Here is a 20,327-nt window from a genome sequence, read left to right on the forward strand (position 1 = left end):
ATGCTAAATACACAGCAAGTGGCCACCTCCAGTCAAGCTGCCAACGACTCCTCCCTCTACTCACGGCTGCCCCTCGGGACGCAACCCAACCAGAGCGAGGCGGGCGCCGACTCCACTGGGGACGTCTTGCAACTGCAACGACGGCGTTCTCGGCCCCGCCCTCAACAGTCCTGTGGTAACTGTGGGTCTCGGTCTCATGTTTCAAGGGCTCAGAACTGCCCAGCCCGTGGCCAGACATGCCGTAGCTGCGGTAAGCACAATCACTTTGCCAACGTCTGTCGATCTTCCCCGGCTGGGTCAGAGGGCCACACCCCCCAGTCTTCCATCGCCGTCATTCACAAGGTGAGCTCTGGGCCAGTGTCATTCAAATCATGCACAGTCAACATTAATGATGTGTGCATCCCCCTGCTGTTGGACACCGGTGCAAGTGTGTCTCTCCTGAATGTTGATACCTACAGTCAATTTTTCGGTTCACTGCCACTGTCCGCACCCTCAGCTGTCCTCTGTGGGTATGGTGACTCCAAAATCGATCTGGTTGGCTCTCTCCAAGTGACTGTCCGCTATGGAACCAAGCTGGTGCCCAATGCAGTTTTTCATGTGGCACGCCGTGGGGCCAACCTGATGGGCCTGGACCTGTTCTCCGCTCTGGGGTTCTCCCTCTTAGACACAAGGGGGGCAGCAATCCTGACTGTCGCCACACCTTGGCAGCAGAAGTGGCCATCGCTGTTTATGGGGCTGGGCTGCCTCTCCGCCTTCACCCATCAACCTCTCCTCAACCCTGCTGTGAAATCTGTCATCCAACCACTGCGCCGCATCCCGTTGGCTCTCCGTGATGGGGTCTCCGCCGAGCTGCAACAACTGCTGGAAGCTGGCATCATTGAACCGGTGGACGCGTCACCTTGGGTCTCAAACCTCGTGGTGGCTAAGAAGAAGTCGGGGGGCCTGCGTGTCTGCGTCGATCTACGTGCAGTAAATAAGGCAGTGGTCCCTGATAAGTATCCACTGCCCACCTCAGAAGAACTCACTGCTCAGTTCTATGGCTCTGAGGTGTTCTCCAAGCTCGACCTCAGACAGGGGTACTTACAGGTGCCCCTCCACCCCAGCAGCCGAAACCTCACAGCCTTTGTGACACATGCAGGAGTGTTTCGCTACACCAGGATGCCTTTCGGTCTCAGCTCCGCCCCTAGCTGCTTCCAGAAAATCATGGTCTCCGTGCTGGCTGGCATACTGGGCGTGGCCATTTATCTGGACGATATAGTGGTACACGGGCCCACCAGTGAAATCCCCGACAAGCGCCTTAACATGGTCTTCGCAGCCCTGTCCAAGCACAAGCTAACTCTCAATGCTGAGAAATGTGTCCTCTCTGTGCCAGCCATCGACTTCGTGGGGTTCCGGCTGTTAGCGAGCGGTGTAACTCCACTACAATCCAATGTGGACGCCATTCAGGCCATCCCTGAGCCCAGCTCGGCCGCCCAGGTCGCCTCCTTCCTGGGTATGACAAGTTACTACCTGAGGTTTCTTCCCCAGTACTCTGCGACCACAGCCCCCCTGCGCCAGCTGCTGCGTAAGGACGAGCCATGGGTGTGGTCAAAGGCATGCAGTGACACTGTGCGTGATCTCAAGACTCAACTGACTTCACCACCAGTGTTGGCTCACTTCGACATCTCCAGCTCCACCTTTGTGACCTGTGACGCATCAGCCACAGCGATAGGGGCCGTGCTGTCTCAAACCCAGAACGGTGTGGAGAAGCCCATTGCCTTCGCCTCCCGTGCCCTCAACCTGACCGAGCAGCGGTACTCCATGGGTGAGCGTGAGGCGTTAGCCTGTATCTGGGCTTGTGAAAGGTGGCACCTCTACCTCTATGGCCGCTCCTTCACCCTCAGGACAGATCACCAGGCCCTGACAGCGCTGCTGTCCACATCTGGGACAGGCCACAAACCCCTGAGGCTGCACCGCTGGTCTGACCGCCTCCGCCAGTACAACTTCAGCCTGCAGTTCACCCCAGGCAGAGACAATGTTGTCGCCGACCTGCTCTCTCGCTCTGTCTCCACCCCAGCTCCACAGACGGACACTGACTGTGTGGAAAAGGACATTGTCCAAATGCTACACACACCCCTTCAGGCCACTGTCTCTCTGCAGGAGCTGAGGGCAGCCTCCGAACAGGACCCTGTCCTCTCCCAGCTCCGCACCTACATCCAGAACGGCTGGCCTCACAAGGTCCCAGAGGAGCTGGCTGCATTCGCCCGAGTCAGACAGGAGCTCTCCTGCTGGAACGACACCTGCGTGGCACGTGGGTTTTGCACAGTGGTCCCAGCTGCTCTCCGTGCACGTGTTTTGAATATGGCGCATGAAGACCACCTGGGCATTGTGAAACTGAAACAGCGCTGCCGAGACCTGGTGTGGTGGCCGGGCATAGACAGAGATATTGAGGCTCTGGTGAAGGACTGTTCTGCCTGCCTTGTGAGTGGCAAGACTGGCCACCAGGCTCCCCCACCCCTGCAACCTCTCGCCTGGCCCTCTCAGCCCTGGGAACACCTGCAGTTGGACATTTGTGGTGAGATCCATGGAGTTCCCCACCACCAACGCTTCATGGTGGTCGCCTACGATCTACACTCAAAATGGCCTGAACTCACCACTTCCGGCACTGTGACCTCACAGATCATCATCGACTTCCTGGACTCTCTTTTCTCTCGCTGGGGCCTCCCAAAGGCCATCACCACTGACAACGGCCCTCAGCTGGTCTCTGCTGAGTTCACTGCTTATCTCGAAAGCAAGGGCATCCGGCATATACGCACTGCGTACTACCACCCCCAGGCCAATGGCGGCGTTGAACGTTTTCACCAGTCACTGAAGAACGGCCTCAGAGCACACATGGCCCAAGGGTGCTCTTTCACGCAGGCCATCCGTCACACTCTGCTGCACTATCGGGCCACACCGCACTCGACCACAGGCGTCTCCCCAGCCTCTCTCATGCTAGGCCGGGAACTGTGCATGCCCCTTGACAGGCTCCGCCCCTCCACACCTCAGGCACCTCCCTCTGGGGTCAGAGCCTCAGTCACTCGTCAGCAGACGCGGATGAAGCAACGGTTTGACCAGTCAAAACGAACCAGGGTGCCAGACATCAATGTGTCAGACTGGGTCAGGGTCCGCAGGCCCCACAGGGACAATAAAATGGCTTCATACTGGTCCTCTCCTCTCCAAGTCACCCGTCAGCTGGGCCCAGCCACTTACCTCCTCAGCGATGGCACTCGGTGACACTCCAGTCGTCTACGGAAGGTGTCAGCTCCGCCACACACAGCTGGTGACACAACCATAGCCATTCCCTCAGCATGGCGAGACGCCCCGGGGCTTCATGCAGCTCCTACACGGGCCCCAGACATTTCTGGGCCTCAGCTTCCCCTGCCATCTCCCTCCCCACCTCGGCCTGCCCAGCCTCAGGCCGCCCCGCGACCTGTTCGCACACGTTTACGCCCTGGCCACCTAGAGGACTTTGTGTCAACCTTTCATGTTTGAAATCCTGCCGGGGGGGGGGGGGAAATGTTATGTATGCACACATCGACAGTGCTGCATTTGATTTGGTGCTGTTCTATTGTGCTGGGATCGATTGGTGATGCCTGCGGGCTCTGGGTTGTTTGATCGGGTCTGCCTTTGATGCTGTGTCAGTCTAAATAAAGAATGCCACGGAGAGGTTGTGTCGAGCGACAGCACTGTGTCCTGACGTGATTTCTAAATACAATAGCGGGACCGAAAACTAAAGCATTTATGATCCTAATTCTTTTTGGAGGTGGTAGGTATTGTCTCAGAGAGTAAGGGAAAAATCCCAGAAAATTAAAATTATGCATAAATATGCAAAATATGCATTTTTCTAAAAACGGCTAAAAACCACTTCTCGGCATTTCAGATGATTCTGAGCATTTGGGGGGAGGGAGTTGGAGTGGGGGGGGTTAGCTGGCAGGATGAAGAGGAGGGAGATTTAGACGGGTGGATAACCACACCCCAACTTGGTTGCGGGTCACTTACTAGTTGAGAGATAAAAACAACACTTTTCAAGTGGCTAATTGACTGAATCGGTTTTACAGCACGAGCCACGGGCTGTGAAGAGTGCCGTTTTAACGAGGTTATCGCATCCCACGTGTCTTGGTAAACTAGCTTAGCAATCGGGCTATTCGGCTAATCGCCGTACGCTAGCCACGAGAGTTAATATAGCATTGTGTTGTTAGCATGTGAATGTTACACATTCTGATGTGAAATGTTTGTAAATTGTTCATGTATATTTAATACATACTGTAGAACTAAATAATTCCAGTATTTGGGATTAATTTAGAATATATTTTAGAATCTATTATTTCACCAATGTAATACACTCAGTATTATTTTGAATGTTGATTGTTGAATGTTGTACAGCATAGATAAGATAAATTTAAGAAACTGAACCTGTGTTATATGTACAGGTCAGGTTTTTTTGTTATGATCGGAATCCTGAGAAGTCATTTGAGAGCTGATAGATGGCGAGCCACCAGAGTAGCAGTAAGAAGTGGATCTGAACCTCTGCAGGACAACTCTACTTACCATCCAGTGTGGCAAGTTGTGCCAGTCACCCAGACTGGTAACCTTTGAACAAAACCCCAGAGTGCACTCTGACAATTAACTCTGACAATTAACTGTGACTAGTCTTTGACTCATTGAAGTGTAGAAAATCACACTTCAGGACTATTTCTTTATTTTAAGGGCCCAGTTTATTATTTTCATTGTAATTGTAAATTGTATTTGTATTTTCCAGCACACTAAAGGTGCAGTTCAGATTAATTTGTGTGTGTGTAGTTATTACACTCTGCCCTTAGCTCCTCCCGAACCTAAAGCATTGCGCATCCCAAGAGTGGGTTACATCCAGCAGACCGCATCCCTTGGTCCCTACCGGCGTCGGTGCTCTTGTTCCGACAGGCTCGCTCCAGATGTCCGTTCTTTCCACATCCGCGACACTGGAAGTCTTTGAAGCAGCAGCTCCCCGGTCCGTGTCCGTTCCCGAGGCACCTGTAGCAGGCCTGGTGGCTGTCGCTGTCGCTGACCTCCCTTTGTTCCACGCAGTCCTGGGCTCTCGGTGTCTCCGCACTCCGATATGATCCGCTCGCATATGCCCAGATGACTGTCCATTCTGCGTGCTTTCTAATCCAGAATTCGTGCATTCGAAATTGTTCGTTAATTCCACCATTTTTTTGCCATGTTAATCCCTCGCCAATGGCGGCATTCAGTAATTTTCGACGCAGCTTTGTTAGATGTCCCACACACGAGCTGATCTCGGAGCTGCTCCTCGAGGCTCGCGCCAAATGTGCATGTAGAAGCTAATCCTTTCAAGCTAGCAATGTAATCAGCAAGTCTCTCCAGACTGTTGTCGACGGCTTCTAAAAGCAAATCTTTCGGCCAACACGGTCTTCTTTGGCGTGTAACAATCCCACAACGTCTGTAGCAAGGTTGCAAAAGCAACTTCACTGAACTTTTTCGGTGATATCAAGTCCTTTAGCAAGGCAAAATTCTTCGGTCCAACCACGGACAAAAATACGGCTCTTCTCCAATCTTGCTCAGTTTTGTTAGCACACAAGAATTGCATAAGCCTTTCTTCATAATTGTCGCAGGTTTCTGCCTTTACGTCGAACTGCAGTCCTACATCTGTACTATACAGTGCCATCGCGTACGTTAGCTGCTAAGCTGCTAGCATCGTTCAAAAATTACCGGTCAAGACGGGAGCAACCCATTGCACATAAAAATAAAGAGGAAAATCCCATCCTCGTCGCCAAAACTTGTTGTGTATCTACAAGATAACTGAATTATACAACGATCAATGTGTATCTTGGTCTTCCTCTTTTATTTGCTAGACCGTAGTAACATTACAAAACGACTGCGTTAAGCAGGCACGAAAACACATGAGTGACCCTCTTGCTCTGTCTTCTTCCAAGGGGCGCGCACCAGAGTGGCACGCGTACATTTATACAACATACACAACCAGTAGACATCGAGGGTCAGAGGTCAAACATAAAATACATATTACTGCAAATAAAAACATTTGCTTTCGTGTGTATCTCCAATACACTACATAGTATCAGTTGCGGCTGTTGACCAAAAGTTTTGGTGAAGCAACTAAAAAAAGAAAAAAAGGCGCAGTGGCAATCTCACTTTTTATCTCCTGAACGGTAGCAGCAATGGCTTCAATCAGATCATTTTGTATGGTCTCAGACATCCCAGAAAACAGAGTGGACGATTTCAAAAGAGCAGCCAAACATCATCATAGCGGGAAAACACTGCTACCGTCTCACTGTAGTTTCCTTCATTATCAGACTTTTCAGTCTCATCATGCCCCCTAAATGTTTGCTACTGACGACCAAATAATGACACCGAATCAATCAACCTTTTCAGAATGTCACGGTTTTTCCGGACCGTGTCGTTATGCTTTGCGAGTATCAATCCTCACATTTCCCAACAGACTTGATTACACGGCTGCACTGACATGCTCCTTTGATTTTTATGAAGTTTAACAGAGCTGTCAAAATTTCGTAGACCCTCAAATCCATCTCTTGCAAACTTTGAAGAACACTCATCTCCTGCAGCAGCACACTTAAACATCACACAAGGCCAGCAATACAAGCGGTCTTGTTAGCACATTCCCCGTTAGCCATTCCACCTTGTTATACCTAGAACACTTAAAACTCCGATTTACCGAGTCCACTCTCTGCACCAACTTGATGGGGGGGCTTTGGTCTCTCCTGCCTTCACTCCTTGTTTTTTCCTCATTGGAGAAAGTGTGAAAAGATTCCCGTAGGATCCGGTCCACGATGTTTGCGTCAATCATACTTCTTCTTTGCAAAAATTGCGAAAGACAGGACAGGAGCTAGCTAGGCAGCTAGCTAGCTAAGCTAGTTAGAACAACCAACGTTAGCCTACAGTACAGGGCTACTACACGAGGGAAAGATTAAAAATGCAAATATAAAGATGAACAATAAAGTTGAACAATAAAGATCTGAACAGATTAATTAATGATTATAATATTTACAATATATATACAAGAACCACCAAAAACTACTATGGTAACCACTAATTTATCTTAGGCTAATCTCTTTTTCTTATCTTTCATCGCGCTTCGAATACCAAAAGGTATTGTAGCGAATTCGGGGGACAACGCAACCACAAAAATTGCCGCCGCCGGGAAGCGAACCCGTGTCGCCCGCACCGCAGGAGACATCGCTAACCACTCGACTAAAGCGTTAGGCTTGCCAGCCAGCGGCCAGCGTGTCTTGTTATCCATGCACATTACAGTATGATGACGATTGTAGAACAAGTCAAGGATCGGAAAGGTTGAACTGGTGTTCTCTGATTGGTTAGCCGGGTGTCGATCATGTTCAGGTCGAGAAAAGACTAGGTGAAGCAGTCACTGGGTGGGCATTAAAAGGCGTCATAAACCATAACTGGCCAATCAACAACGTGTAAGGTACTTTTTCAACTTGGGTTAGTGAAGCAGAACACTCCCCTGTATCACCTGAAGAGGGCGCTGTGTTGCACAATACCCACGACACTTGCTTTTAACAGTGACACTTTTGTTTGATTTACAGGGGAAATAGTCATTCTAATGAAATGTTGGCAAAAGATGTTTCATGTGATATGTGTGTTATGTTTTTTGTTTGTTTGTATTTCGGTGAAGCACTGCTTCACCTGTTGTCTTATAGAACCTTCCCTGGTATAGATAGGTTGGTTGCTTCTTCAGCTATGTATGGCTGGGACAGCCTTATTATCATCGGGGGGAATATGTAACAGTCGAAATTGGGAAGTGTACCTTTAAAACGTACTTGCCTGGATGCGAGAGAGGCGGCGTCATCAGACGGCGCCTTGTGTTCTTTGAGTTAGTTGAGTGACACGCATGCGGTGAACGGACACCTGTTATTTAGCTACTGTTCTTTCGCCTCTCAACTCAAGACTAACGTTTATGTTACATGTGGCCTCTGCACTGTTCGTGTACGATCGGTTAATAGTGCCGTGGAGCCCTGGCATCCAGGGGCGGGTCTTGGACATTGACGCAAGGGGGGCGGAGCTCTCTTTAGGCCCCCCCACACACACACACACACAAACACACGCAAAAGCGCAACGAAACACGGACAACTATGCTTAAATGTGTCCTGTGACACAGAGCAAATGTTCGTCAATTGGCATTCAACTTATCTAGGAAGAAGAAAAATGTTTCACCAGTAATTACTCTTTTAAGAAAGAAAAGCCATCTCGTTGCCAACCTAATGCATAACACAGTAATCTGCCATACATCTCAATCCACCTGGCCTCGGATACCATAGCCTACGTAAACAAACAAAAATGCACGGTTCTGACCCTTCATTTCAGTACCAAGGAGAGCACGTGTTCACATCGCCACACACTGCACAGTTAGCACAGCCATAATTTAAAGCATTAATTACAATAGCATCAATTACAATAGTCCCCAATGCGAAGATTATACAGACAGACAGAGCGCAGCATTTAGGCAGCATATTGACAACACCAAACTTCAGTCTCTCTTCTCTCACACACGCTGCGAAATGCAAACAAAACATTTACTCACCAAGCGGGCCTGCCCATAGCTGGTTAAACTCCAAAGCCTTTATAAAAAGTAATCCATTGACTCGAAACAATGAATGAACTATATACAAGTTAATGTCCAGTCCCGTTTTTTAAAAAAAAATCTTATAAAAGTTTCATTTTTCTGTCTTTCATATGGGCAAACCTGCCAATGACTTTGTCTCTGTCGATCTCGATATCCCGTTCAAAGCAAAAGAGAGTGAGCTGTGGATTAAAAGTAAACAACATACATATATATGTAAATTGCCCTCACAGTATACAGTCCCTTTTTTAGTTAAAGCAAAATATTTTCAAAATGTTTTACTACTATTTGTTTCTTGGATCCTTCTGTCGCAGTCTCATACTTCCAATACATTCTCTCTCAGATGTGGGAGTTTGACATGCATATTGTAAAGAAATAGGGTGGTGGAATACATATTGACATGAATCAATTTCTCCTTCATTTTAGTAATATTTTGTAAAAACTTAATGGTGGGATTGGGATAACTTTCTCGGGGGCTTTTAGACTTATATTACCACTGGACAAGACGGCCCCAATACAACCCCTCTTTGCAGATTTTAAACTGTCACTGTAAATCATTAAAAATCAATATTCTAAAAACAAGTTTAAATAAATGTTATTTTCTGAGAGAAAGTGAATTTGCTTGGGTGTGGATTTTGGTGAAAAGATGCAGTAGTTGACCTAACATTTAAGTTGTTGATGAACCCGAATGGTCTTAGACATTGGCCACTAGAGGGCGGTATGGTACCAACTAGCAAAACTAACTGGAAGTTATCAAAACCAGGTTGTTGGTGCCATGAGTCCAGAGTCGGCCTGTGCTGCCACCAATCTAATAGTGAAAGGTTTGAATGGTAGGTAACTTGTGCTGTCTCGCCCACCATGGCAGATTGCACTGGACATGATGAACAAGTGGTCGGTCGGCTTGAAGAGAGCTGTGGACCTGCAATAACAAAGGTTAAAGGTCATAACTGAACTGACTTCCTTTGACAATTTTTACAAGACATTTGAGGTGCATGTGGGGGTTGTGTGCCTTCAGAACTTCTGATGTCAAAACCATGAAAAAGAAAAATTAACTTCTTAAATGGCTTCTACACCAGACAGCCCCAGATCCAAAACCTGTTCTGTAAAGGATGAAAACAAACCCTGGATTTGGATAAGGGCTGAAGTAATATATGTCTACATGTGAATATGCTGATGGGAAGTATTTGGAATGGATACAGATTTGGAAAGCGAAGCTAAGGTTGGATTTGAGGTTGATCCCAGTTGCACAAGTCTCCTGTCATTTGGTATATATCCATTGTCCTTGAAATAAAAGTTAGAGAGTTGACCTTTCACAATCAAAGATTGCTTTCCAGGTACTGCTATCCAACAGAAGCCTGAGAGAGTTTGGTTCAGATAGGTACTGCTATCCAACAGAAGCCTAAGAGAGTTTGGTTCAGATACCATCACTGAATGCTTGCAGCAAGCCAGCTAATTCAGCCCAGACGTAATCTGCTGACCAGTGAGTCATTGGTCATTGCCAATGACCCTAAGCCTAAAACTAAACCTAAGCCTAAACCTAAAAAAAAGCCAGTTGTTCTATTGTGTCCTTTTTGCAGTTAATGCTTTTATTCCTTAGCTGTGATTACTTAAAAATGAATTTGTGGACATCTACAATCTTTATCAACACCCCCCACCCACCCACACACCCACCCAACCCTGCAGCTCACGTGAAAGTGGTGTTCTTCCCAGAGACTCCATGTGCTGGTGACTTGACTGTATGACAGAGTCGTGGGCGTAATAACCATGCGAGGTCTCCAAGCTCACTGGAAAAGCTTATTAACATCAGTCATCAGCCACATAATCAGAAGATCCATATGCAAGTGAGGTAATAATGAGCCTGATCTCTCTCTGAACTAAATGAGGAGGGATACGACCTTCAAAGAACGGGGCACTGGCAATGGATTGTTAGGATCTTAGCTGAGATCAAAGAGTTTGAACTAGTGAAATAATGATTCAGTCTCCCTATCCCAGGAAGCAACTCCAAATGTCCCACTTAGTTTGACACTTCGTTCAAAAACTGAGGACTTCAAAGACCCCACCAAATTTTAGCTCACTGAACATGGATTCAAGTTTTGGCCTATCTGGTGCTGTGGGCAAGAAAGACTTTTTCCATCCTATTTTATTGATGAGACCATTACACCAGAAATTATCTTGGAATAACTGAAAGGGAATGTGCATTCAAATACGTCTACATTTGCCAGTTTATCTGTGAACTGTTTACACCAGTGCTTTTTCTTTGTGTCATCTGGTTCCTCCAGTCCCCTGAGTAGATTATGCACACAGTGTAATGTAATACATTGGGGTTTACTGGCCCTCCAATGGGTCTTGTCGTCAACAAAGCGATTGCCTTTCAAAGTGAGTGATAGTTCAGACACTGTACAGATCTGCTGCAGACAAGGCCTCTAAATTTCAGGGATTCAGAAGCATTTGAAAATCTCAGGGGTCCCATGAACAGTGTATGAGGCTCTCACTCCTCCAAACAGAGCTGGCCTGGTGGACATGCATTTGCCATTCACTATTTACATTGTGTCCTTCTCCACCCTGTGTAACTTGAAGGTACGTATCACTATATATAAAAAGCCATGTAAAAAGTGATAATATGCTGATATTTTCGAGAAAAACATCTAGGGATAGAAAGAGATATTTTCTCACTGAAAAAGTGTTTCAGTTTTACATATAAGTACTAGATATATAGTCAAGCTTGTCTGGAATAAACTTTGCGCAAGGCTTGAACATCAACCAGGAGACAAGAAATTGGTTGGGTACTCAGTCCTCAACCCAAAATCATAATACATTTCCAAAACTTCGGCAGATGGTACACCAACAACGATAGCCAGGAGGGTTTTCTTGTGCTAGCTCTATAGCATCTTGTTTTTTCCCCTCTCATAATAGCAGTTTTCTTGGCCAGATTCTTTTCTTCTTCTCTCTATCTCGACTATTACGCACGCGGATACATTCATTTATGTGCAATTAGGCCTTTCTTTTGATAACCTGCTATTACAGGATTTCTTAATTGGTTTGACATGTTTCTCTAAACTAGGGTTCCTCCTTCCAACAGGGTTAACCCAGCCATCTGAGCCCTTGATAATTTTGTAAAACAAATTGTATGTTTTCATACAAACAGTTGATCTGCTTGGGGTTCAAATTTCATTTCAATTTCCCACCTTGTCACACTGATATGTGCTCAGTTACCATCAAATAGGTGTCAGATGGGTTAATGAAGTGCAAATAACATGAAGTGCCTCTTCCTTTTTTCCCCCGCTTCAGGTGTGGGAAGATGGCGGCGCGAATTCACATTTGCAGTGACCTCACCTAGTACCGGTGTGGGAAGATGGCGGCGTGAATTCATGTTTGCGGCAGCCTCACCCAGTACCGTCCATGCAGTGTCTTTGTCCACGTCTGCGTCTAAGGTTTGTCTTCGTTTGGTGGCAGGGAGAGCTGGCACTGGATCGGCTGGGAGAGCTTGGTCTGCTGCAGCCCTGCCCAGAGCTGCACCCAAGGAGGTAACACCGAGGGTGGTCTGACATGATGCGGAAGCAGAACAGGCTAAGCTAACTGCTAGCTCATGCAGACCGGCAGTTCCCGATATTACCGAGGGCGGTCTGGCGGCAGCCTTGCCAGGCGTTGACTGTGGTGTTTTTGGTGTCATGTTGAGTGCAGGGAGGTGTGTCAGGGGTGTCTGGCTGGAAGAGCTGGCATTGCATTGGCTGGGGGAGCTTGGTCTGTTGCATCCGGTGTGCCCAAGGACCACGGCCCCTGCATGGAGCTGCGCCCGAAGAGGAAACACAGAGGGCGGTCTGAGAGGATGCGGAAGCGGGGCAGGCTAAGCTAACTACTAGCCCATGCAAACCAACAGTTCCGACAGCCATCCTGGAAAAGAAAGATGATGAGATGGAAGAGAAAGGGTGCCAGAGAAGAGCAGAATATGAGGGAAGGCAGAGGAGGGTGAGAGGAAGAGGAGAGGAAGAGGAGAGGTGATAGAAAGAGGAGAAAGGAAAGGAAGTGACAGAAGGTAAAGAAGGAGGGTCTCAAATGAGTTGAAAGCAGTGCTAATTGACCATTTCTCCAAACTTGGTCTTACCCTGAGAATGACTGGAGCGAGTTCAGCCTAATGCAAGCAGATCTACAGTGACTGATATAATTTGAACAATGCTGAAAGAAAAGTGTGCTTTGGGCATTGCATTTGCACAAGTATACTGTGTTGTAATTGACTTCACATTGAATTCAGCACAATGGACATGAAGGTTGCCTTATCTCATACTGTTGAATGTGTATTGCACATGGACATGGTTGCTGTGAAGTACAGTAAGAGTTAGAGAAATTAGATAGTTTTCCATCTAACAGTGACCTGATGGCCTCACACAACTCGTAGCTAGCTGTGTGTTTTACCTTGTTCATCTTGAAACCAAGCGACTTTAGGTGGATAGGCATGGCGTCTTTCAGAATAAGAAAATGCTATTGTAGATATGGTCACAATGCACAGCACCATCCATCTCAAAGAAATACAGCAAAGAAAAATCCCAGATGATCAAGCCTTCCATAGCACGTGTCACTGCTGTTCGGCCACAAATGACTGTGACTTGAAGAGGAACGTCATCTGCATGAAGCAAGTGCACAAAACACGGATGGAGTCAAGAGATGATTTTCGTTTTTTTTGTTTTTTTTTTTTTGTGTGTGTTGTTTTTTTTTTGTTTTTTTGTTTGTTTGTTTTTTTGGGGTTTTTTGAGTAAATTTTGTCTTCACGTTCACCATGTGCTATGAAATTACTGATGTTGCTGTAATGGTGTCTCACTGCACAAATTGTGCTGCATCCTCCTTGAACAGGGTTGTGGCCCACGATTTTGTGTTGCGTCCATAAGAAACAATAAGACTCCTCAATTTCATGAATTCGCTCACGGACACCCTCGCTCCCTAAGAAGAACAGGACCTGAAGCAAACCAGGAATTCTTGTGTTCATCACTACATCCATCTTCCTACAATAATGCATCACACATAGACAAACATGTCAAAATGTCACATGTACCAAAACTGTGAAATGTTGCATATTCTAAAACCGCAAGGACCAATAACATTGGTAACATCAAAGATATAATGATATATATTATATGCAATATATAATAATATATTATATATATTATTCATTCATTCATTATCCAAACTGCTTATCCTTACTCAGAGTTGCAGGAATGCTGGAGCCTATCGGAAACCATCAATGGTGTTGATAAAAGTGCTCGACAAATAAGGAGCGAAAACAACAAAGACTGTGTTTTTTCTTTGTTGCTTAACCACATTGGCAGCAGATGAGTGCGTGACACACGAAACAAGCTTGTTCTGCTATGTATTAAAGGTTTTTTTTCCTACATCTGTCTTAATATGATATATAATATACATAGAATATAGAATATAATAATATATAATAAAGATAATAACTTGTTTGCAATAAAGGAAGACATTTCAAAACAACGATAAAACTCTTGTAGCTTTAAAAGAAAGCGACAGAATGGAATTTGGTTGTTTGTAAAACGAGTCTTTCAATGGCTGCTAACTGAGGGCACAAACGTTAGTGTGGAGGAAATCACCAGAGGAGAAACTAATACAAGTACGGATTATGGACATTTAGTTTGATGATATTATATGAACAGTAATAACTCCAAAGGCTATTAAATTGTAAACACAACTAGAACCAATCGATGTGATTCTTTTTCCATAACATTACCTAGCAAGCTAACCGCTGGATGCCAAGACAGACCCATGCATAAACCCACAGTCCACATTGTGAAATTGCAGTGGATAAACTTGATGAAAGGATTACATCATTACCCTTTTTTTTTAAATAAAAAGAGGAGCCCATGATGACAGTGATGGTAGCAACACTTATTTAATATTTAATCCATTTTCAGTTCTTCAATGGTCAAATTTGTCAGATACAGTTGTCCATTGCTATCTTTGTTCATAGCACACTCCGTTACACTTGTCGAACGCTGGCACATTTTTGTTCCAAATTTACACCAAAGCTTTCCCTGTCTGCCCTCACCCTAATCCCTTTTTCCACAAGACAGGAGGCTTTGTTAGTGATCTGTAGCTTTCCTATTGGTATAAAACAAACTGCTAGAGGTCATACTGAAATAATATAGATGTATAATCTTTTTATTGCATTTTTGCACAGGTTTATAAGACAAACAGAACAAAATGTAAACGTGGCTGTGAGTTTTACCCCATGAAAATCAAACCCACCATCCAATAACCCACCCTCAACCCACCCAACTCACCCTAAATTGGAGAAGCAAAACAAGCAGACGAAAAAAAAATTGTCACATACACACATACTACATATATACTCACATAAAAGATAATAATCATAATATATGTGTATATATATATATATGTGTGTGTGTGTATTTATATATGTATATATAGCAATAATCCAGTGAGTCAAGTAAATTCTTTATGAGACAGGACAAGCCTGTTTCATGCCATAAGCAATCATCATTATTTCTTATGGCATAAAACAGGCTTGTACCGTCTCATAAAGAATTTACTTGACTCACTGGATTACTTTGCTCCTTATTTGTTGAGCATTTTCTCTACTATTGAGTGTTTCGTTAAAAAAAGTGATATATATATACACACACACACACACACACACACACACACACACACACACACACACACACACACACACACACACACAACCATATACATATAGATACATACAAATATACATACATGTAAAACAAATAATTAATTAAATAGAAAATAGAATTCAAAAATTTTAAGAAAGGGGATGGGGGAAGGGGAGAGGAAAACATACATTTATGATATAATTTATGATAAAATCCCAGAAGCAATAAAAGCAAAATGAGAAGTACCACTTCACCAATGGATAGATAGTTAAACAGAGTCTCTGTTTGGTTGAAGTATAAGAACCCTAATTAACAAGAAATCCTAATTTACTCCCCCAGTTGTTCACCAAAGTCTGTTCTATAAGCAAAGGAAGAAAAAGACAGCACACAAAATGTTTTATATTGAAACTGGGGAACGTGTAATGTTTCAGGGGCTCCCTGTCAGACTGATCTGCTATGGCTGTACAAACTGGGTGAATGCCACAGGGACTCAACCTACCAAGGGCCCCAAAAGAACTGGGGGCCCCGAGTTCACACAGTGACTATTCCAAATGGAAAAAATGGCCCCAGACTAAAGCCCGACAGAGACCAAGCTAAAGTTACAGTCTCTATTTGTAAAGGCAGCTAAGTTGGAGTTTTACATCAGTGGGGGCCAAAAGCCACTCTAGGCCACTACTGTCATCGCTTGCTCGAGGCAGTTGCTCCTAGCTAAGAGTGTGACTGCTTACATGAAGATTAGTCTGACCCAAGTATTCATAATAACACCAGCTAACCACTCATTTAAAACTTTAATGAAGTTAACATATTGCTCCACTTTGCTATAAGCTCTCCATTACAAACTGCTTAATCAGTTTCCCTCAGTTGATTTCATGCAATCAGCATAGACTTGAATCATAAATTCTGAGCATTTAGACTGGGATGAGAAGATTTAAAGATGACGTGACGAAAAGATTGCCACCAAAAAGCAAGTGACAGTAACGTACATCACCTTGAAACCGATAACAGGAGTCCTTTCACTTGGTAGCCGGCCGGCTAATAGGTGACACTTTGGTCAGTGGTGGAATTTAATGGACTTGATCTGTGCATGATAAAGTGGCTGAGTGACTTTCTTTGTCTCTACCTGTCTGAGTCTCTCTCTCTCTCTCTCTCTCTCTCTCTCTCTCTCTCTCTCTCTCTCTCTCTCTCTCTCTCTCTCTCTCTCTCTCTCTCTCTCTCTCTCTCTCTCTCTCTCTCTCTCTCTCTCTCTCTCTCTCTCTCTCTCTCTCTCTCTCTCTCTCTCTCTCTCTCTCTCTCTCTCTCTCTCTCTCTCTCTCTCTCTCTCTCTCTCTCTCTCTCTCTCTCTCTACTCTCTCTCTCTCTCTCTCTCTCTCTCTCTCTCTCTCTCTCTCCTGATGGGTTGCATTCTCCTCATCTGGTGTCAAATCCAGGATCCTGTTTCCTGTCCATGGCTCAGTCCAAAGCAAACTAAACAAGTGGGACAAGGATTTCATTCAGAAAGTCTTGTTGAAGAAAACCACTCTTGTGGAGGAGGGATGGACTGAAGCACTTGGTGACAGTAACTCTAATTATTGCAACATAACATCTTGTTTTCTGATGGTCTGCCAGGGTTTAAATGGAGATGATTTCTTGAACGGAATAAGAGAGCTAGCTTGTAGCCAACCAAGGAAGCCTAGATTGAAAAGAGAAGCAAGGGAGATGAGAAAGAGAAAGAAGCGAAACAGGCTTGAAGGAGCAGGTGGCTACTTATTATATCAATGGCATGTTTGAAACTTGTTTAAAAATGAAATCCTAGTTAAAAATCTTGTATAATATGCAACAGCTTCCTAGTCGACAGAAGGTGTGAAGAGGAGGAAGTTGGTAAAGGAAGAATCCAGGTCCAGAAAGAACATCAGAGAGAGAAAGAGAGAGGTCGTAAATAATTAAAAGCTTCAGAGCTGCAGTTTCTTGCAGATGTCTCACTGTCTTTAGTGAATACCAAGTATGCAACTTTCATTTCAACTTTTACATTGAGGAGTGAAGTCAGCAGATGTTTGAGTGTGTGTGAGGAGCACAGTCTCCGGGCTGCAGTTAAGCTGATCTAACAAAGAGATGAATGTCAACCAAATCATACCCTGTGGCCAGACAGGAAGTGGTTTAAACCTCTTTCCTCGCCCCTGCCACCAGGTTATTTATAGTTCCTTGCTGAATTGAAGCAAAACCTTATTTATTCTTGCGGTACCCGAGGGCTCTGGGCACTGACATAAGACTGTGCTTTGATCCTGATACGCTTTTAGTTGTTTACCAAGAAAATTCAGTCATCTATTCTCTCATAGACCAATGCCAACTTCAAATCAGCACAAAATGCTTATTCTCACACAGTTACGTTATTGGCAGGAGTGGAGCGAATTGATTCAGTATTTCTGACTCGACAGATAAACCACTGTTTACATCTAACATGCACACACCGCAGGCATGAGCACTGTTATGCATCCTGCGTCACAGCCAGGGAAAAGCTATTCTTAAATTGGACTTTTTCAATCAAAAATACCAGAGAACATCTAAATGTTAGCAGAAACACTGAGGCAGAGTAATTAACCCTGTCTTACATCCCCCTCACACAGCAAGACATACACACACACACACACACACACACACACACACACACACACACACACACACACACACACACACACACACACACACACACACACACATTGACCCACATTGACCCAGCGTCCCACAACTGGAAAGGCCAAATGTTTGACCCTCCACAACAGCCAATATCTCCATCCTTTGTTGAAGTGCCATTGAGCAAGATGCTGTTTATTTTTCTATCCGTTATATTAAAACTCATAAGAAAAGCCGAATAGAAACCCGAAAATATCAGAAAAACCCTAAAAATCGAAAATGGAAAAGGTTGATATTGATAAAAAACAATTATGCAATAGTGATGGAAATTGTTTTTGTTTTATTTGGGTTTTTTTTTTACATTTTCATAAATCTTATCAGCCCATAAATCTTATCAGCTCTTTTTTTTCTGTTTAATATTTTGGATGGCAGGAAGCCCAGGTCACTTATTACTGGCTGAAACTGAAATGTAGACAACATGACCTGGCCCCATGTCCACTCAGCCAATGTAAAGACTTATTGAATGTTTTACATTTTCAATGTCCGCCTCATTTAGTTTACAACTGTACGCAACAATGTGTTCATTCATTGTTCTTAGCCACCTAATCTCCGTCAGGGCAACGGGGGGGGGGGGGTCTATCACAGCAAGTGGAGACTAGCATACACATTCAGGAAACCACATACATAATCGTGGGAAATTTAAAGTCTCCAATTAACCTGACATGCACGTCTTCGTACTGTCAGAGCAAACCTTAACCACAGGGAGAGCATTCAACCTCAACAAATAATGACAATGTCAAACCAGGTACCCTCGTCCCATGAGGTTACAGTGCCAACCACTGAATAAATAACCATCCTGCCCCCAATAATGTGTTTTCCATTCAAAATGACTTGGTTAATAGTTATCGGACTTGTACCAGTTACCTTTGATAACTCCCATTTATTTAGTCTCAGCAGTGAATCAGTTCATACACACCAGCTCACCTGCAAGAAGCCACTGTTGTGGTTTCCTAAAGACCCTTTGTCCAATAGTATGTGAAAATGAGCCATCACTTCGACTACATGCCATTTCAAAATAGATTTTTTTGCATGTTTATTATTTGCACTGTTATCATTAATATTTAAGTCCAAACAGTTTTACAAATGCAATTTTATATATCAAATCCTAACCATGATGTCCACTGCAAGAAGTAATCACCCATAATTCCGTTTTTCTAGCGTAATTTTATGCTATCTAGTCTTTGCGTTCAACCTTGCCACAACAATCCTGTAATCCTGTGAAATGGACAGACAGACAGACAGACTGAGGAATGGACAGACAGAAACAGACAGACAGACAGAGGGACGGACAGACAGATACAGACAGACAGACAGTCAGAGGGATAGACAGACAGACACATAGATGGATAGACAGAAAAAGACAGACTGACAGACAGAGGGATAGACGGACAGAGAGAGGGACAAATAGACACAGGGGTGGACAGACAGAAACAGACAGACAGACAGACAGACAGATAGACAGATAGATAGTTTTGCAAACATCATCATTAAAATCAAGCATTGTTGTGGTGGTATTTGAAGGTAAACAGGATCTGATACAAAGGCATCTTTGCAGCTATGCAGCCAGTCTCCTGCTGCATACACAAAGGAGGGAGCCAACATTCTTGCTAGATTTGACTAAGTTGTTGTTACCAAACAAGACTAACGTCACAAGAGGATCATATCTTACTTTTTGGCTTGTTCTCATCCAAAAAAGGAAAAGAAGGCTCTTTTGAAGTGTGAGTTTCCTAATGGTTACCCAAAAGTCTGCTAATGACCTACAAATCACTGGCTCTCAGATAGCAGTCATCTTTCTTTGAAGATGTTATATAGTGAGATGTTGAAGATATGTTATAGTATATATGTTGGCCATATAAAATATATAATGTATAAGAGTGTTGACATGTTTTGTCCGTTGGAGCGAGCTGCTCCCCCTCCAGCAGGACAGTGGACAGAGGACAAGGAAAGGACTGCTAATGAATAAGTCAAACAGGCAGTAAACACATGGACGAGTTCTGCTCTGTCTTTGGTCTGGCAGGTAAACACAGACATATGCTACAAGGTAAAGGCCAAGCAATAACCTTATCGGAGTAGAGCCGCTGCTCCTTCGCATCGAAAGGAGCCAGTTGAGGTGGTTTGGGCATCAGATTAGGATGTCTCCTGGGCGCCTTCCTTTGGAGGTTTTCCAGGTGTGTCCAACTGGGAGGAGACCCTGGGGTAGACCCAGTTCTCGCTAGAGGGACTACATGTCCAATCTGGCCTGAGAATGCCTTGGGATCCCGAGGAGGAGCTGGAGGGCGTTGCTGGGGAGAGGGATATCTGGAGTGTCCTACTTAGCTTGCTGCCACTGCGACCCGACCCCAGAGAAGCAGCTGATGATGAATGAATGAATAACCTTATTGTGT

Source organism: Lampris incognitus, chromosome 6, assembly GCF_029633865.1.
Source record: "Lampris incognitus isolate fLamInc1 chromosome 6, fLamInc1.hap2, whole genome shotgun sequence".
NCBI lineage: Eukaryota > Metazoa > Chordata > Actinopteri > Lampriformes > Lampridae > Lampris > Lampris incognitus.